General features: G+C 35.7%; 1 pseudogene; it reads right to left on the bottom strand.

Moving 5' to 3' along the window:
- Positions 1 to 2,324: 2,324 nt before the first annotated feature.
- LOC114038444 lies at positions 2,325 to 2,932 on the bottom strand (annotated as a pseudogene).
- Positions 2,933 to 3,688: the final 756 nt, after the last annotated feature.

Here is a 3,688-nt window from a genome sequence, read left to right as displayed (position 1 = left end):
AGCCCAGAGGACTCATTATGCATTGGGGCCATAACTGTAACATAAAACTTGAGTTTTAAAGGCAAACAATGAAAACAAAACAAAACAACAACAACAACAACAAAACCAACAATGCACTGGGAACTCTTTACTCTATCACTACGGGGTGAACAAGACCAGTGCAGTGCCTAGTAGAATACCAGCCAATTCACAGACTTGTGTGAACTGTGCCTCATTTTTTTCCTCTACTGAACATTGCAATGAACATGTGGCACTGCCAACACAAAAATGAAAATGAGGTTATTAATGAAATCACTGAAATGCTTGAATTCAGGAAAGTTAAACACTCAAATGTTGAGTATTGACTGTACATATTTTTAAATTTACTTATCTTAGCATCCCTTGGGAACAATACAAGTACTTGTAAGGCAGAGACCTTTTCATTTTAACTTTCTATCCCCACTACCTAGCACAATGCTTTGGATGTATTAGAGGCATCTAGGCAGCACAGTGGATAGAGGGCTGGGCTTGGAGTCAGGAACACTGAATTCAAATCCAGCCTCAGAAACTTATTGACCATGTGACCCTGGGCTAATCACTTAACCTCAGTTTGCCTTAGTTTCTCCAACTGTTAAATGGGAAAATAATAGCACTTACCTCCGAAGGATCTTATGAGGATCAAATGAGATAATATTTGTAAATTGCTTAGTGTTTTACTTGGCTCTTAGACACTACATAAATGCTTATTCCCTTCCCTAGTAGGCATTTAATAAATGGTTGCTGAATTGAATCAAAATAGTCATAGAGACTTTCCCCAAGAGAGTTTAAATGATTTGCTCACTGTCACAAAGTTAGTGTAGACATTTTCTTGATTATAAGTCAAGCATACTCCCAACTTTGTCATGCTTCCTCTAGTTAAATAGTCATGTTATTTTAAGTATGATCTGACTTAACCTTTAACGAAGATACAAGAAACCTGGAGAAATATAAATGTCTTTGAGTTTTCAACAGTGAGACAGAAATACGATACCTCCTTTGCCCACAACAGTGTTGATGTATTATTTATTTATTGGGTATACTTGTTTCTTAATATTTAATAATCTGGATTCTACCAGTTATTAAGTAAAAGTCAGTTATTTGTACACAAAAATGTACAGTAGGCGGTGCACAGATAAAATTACTTTTGAGTTCCATAATAAATAATAACTGCAGGTACTTACTGAGTGGATAAACTGGTTAATGCAATGGTAATACCTAGTAAATTTAATTCCCCCTGTGAATCCTGCCTTATGTTAAACACTGTCACTACTTCTTAGGTTCAGGAGACTTCTTTGCCATATATACTCTTGACTAAATAGACCCTTGTGTATTTAAAAGAGATGCATGAAAAATAAAAGCTGAGATAATTGTATGGGACTGGTAACATTCAGTTTATTGGTAGTTTAGTTTCCATAACTGTGTTTATTACCTTAATTAACAGGATTTATTGCAGCCTTTTTTAAAGTGACTCTCTGTAGGGTAAATATTCTGCATGGGCTTTGAAAATGATTGATATGAATCTTGCTGTCTAAGTAAAGAATGGATGAAAATGGTGTGTTGCTTCCTATTTAGTTGTCTCATTCAAGGTAATTGTCTAGGAATGGTTTAGAAATTTGAGCAGACAGTTCAACACTGAAATTCTAGTGCCCTTTAGGGGACCAAAAAAGTAATTCATTACCAGATTAACTCAAGTATAGCTAAAATTAATTTTTAAAAAGTTTACCCAATAGATTATGATTCAAAACATTAAAATACTAAAATGCAGTGTTTAAACAACTCACAACAAAATAATTTAAACAAGAGTTTTTATGAAGTAAATATATATATATATAATAAGAATATGTATATATACATATATATAATTAAATGTCTTTTTAAAAACCCTAATGATTAGTTACATATGGTAGTAGCTATCAAAGAAAAACTACATTTTAATGATTAGGCCAAGGAAGTTATAAACATTTATAAAGAGAATGGGCCACAGGCATGATATAAATAAATCTTGGCTCAATGAGGTATGAGATCATTGGGAATAAATTATGTTCAGATAATTTATATAGGTTAGTCCACTTGAAAAAGATAGTTTTTAATATTTCAGTAAGATAACTTAGAATAACTTAACAATATTAGAAATTATGATTCACTTTACATTAAAGAATATTAATAGAATCAATGAAAATATGGTTTTGATTTATCGTTTCCATTAATTCATGTCCATTATCTACTGAAAATTCAAGACTTACCTTTTTCTTTCATCATAAATGTTGTTTATTAAACATTGAAGTTTACAAATTAATGTGCACCAATTAGCGGTATCGATGTAGTTGGAGAGTATTTCGCCATCTCCAAGCAGCACGGTGAGACCCTCCAATACTATGGTGGAATTTGTTACCCTTTCCAAGACCCCTGCTCTTCCTGCCAGCTGAGGTAAGCCCGCACATCTCTCTGTGTGCACTGGTTGGGTCGAGTTTGAGTGTCAAGGTTTCGTCTGATAGCTTTATGGAATGGGTCAATAAATAACCTCAAAGAATTTGTAGGTTGAGTCTTCACCCACCCAGTAGGAGTTCAAGACTCTTAGGGCCCCACAGTGGCGGCCAGCATGTTCTTCTGCTACAGACTGAAGGCTCCTGGCAAACTTCAGCTGATTCACACCATGATGCACAGGTTTACCATAGGTTGCACCCTTGGGAACTGGACGCTTTCGTCCACCACTTCGAACATGAATACGGTAGATGACGTAACCTTGCTTGGCCTTGTACCACAGCTGGCGGGCTTTGTCGGATCTGGTAGGCCGCGGGGCTCAATGCAGGGCGGACAGCTGGCGGCATTGCCAGCAGCGTACGCGCAGGAGGAACCGCATGACGTCCAACGGCTTCTTCCTCCATAGCTCCTGCATGTATTTGTAGGCCCTCATGCTGGCTCACGCCTCGCCTGCCAGATGGCTGCCACCGACCAGAAAGCAAGACTCACCTTTTCCAAGAACTTTCCTTGTTTATTACTATGACAAATTAAACTTGTCCTTTCATTTCCTCAATTCTCTGTTTCGCTTGACCAGATTATAGCATGAAATTTGGGCTTGTCTATTAATATGCATGTTTATATGCATAGGCACACATACGTATGAATGTGTATATATGTATGTGTATGTATTATATATACATATGTATTTAGCATGCATGGGGATACATTTGTGTGTAGCTAAGATATAGCTGTTGGACAAGTTCAGGGCTGATAATTCAACAGAATTTAGAAAGTTGACTTGACTGCATTAATAAAATTATACAGCCCTTTTAATAATACCAAACATCTCCCAGATATAAAGGTTCATCTTTCTAATTCCAACCTGTGATATTATATGGATTTTACCTGTGATATTATATGGATTTATCATGTGAAATTGTATTCTCTGAAGTATTCAAAATGAGGATAATAGAAAAATCAATGCAGTGAAGCATGATGGATATGAACAAGCTTCAATATATAACAATATGAATCTATGAAAAAATGGATAGCAGATAAGAAACATATACACACATAAATGTTTGTGGATTCAATTTTAAGTATGTATACACATATATTTGAAAATGAAGATGGGCTAGTTATGTGATGATACAATGGGTAGTAGACAGCTAAAGTGTACCACTAACATACTTGTAATGTCAAGAGAAAG

The sequence above is a fragment of the Vombatus ursinus genome, unplaced genomic scaffold (assembly GCF_900497805.2).
Source record: "Vombatus ursinus unplaced genomic scaffold, bare-nosed wombat genome assembly UNPS02011014.1, whole genome shotgun sequence".
NCBI classification, from domain to species: domain Eukaryota; kingdom Metazoa; phylum Chordata; class Mammalia; order Diprotodontia; family Vombatidae; genus Vombatus; species Vombatus ursinus.
Note: the sequence above shows the minus strand (reverse complement) of the source record. Positions and strands in the feature narration are given on the sequence as shown.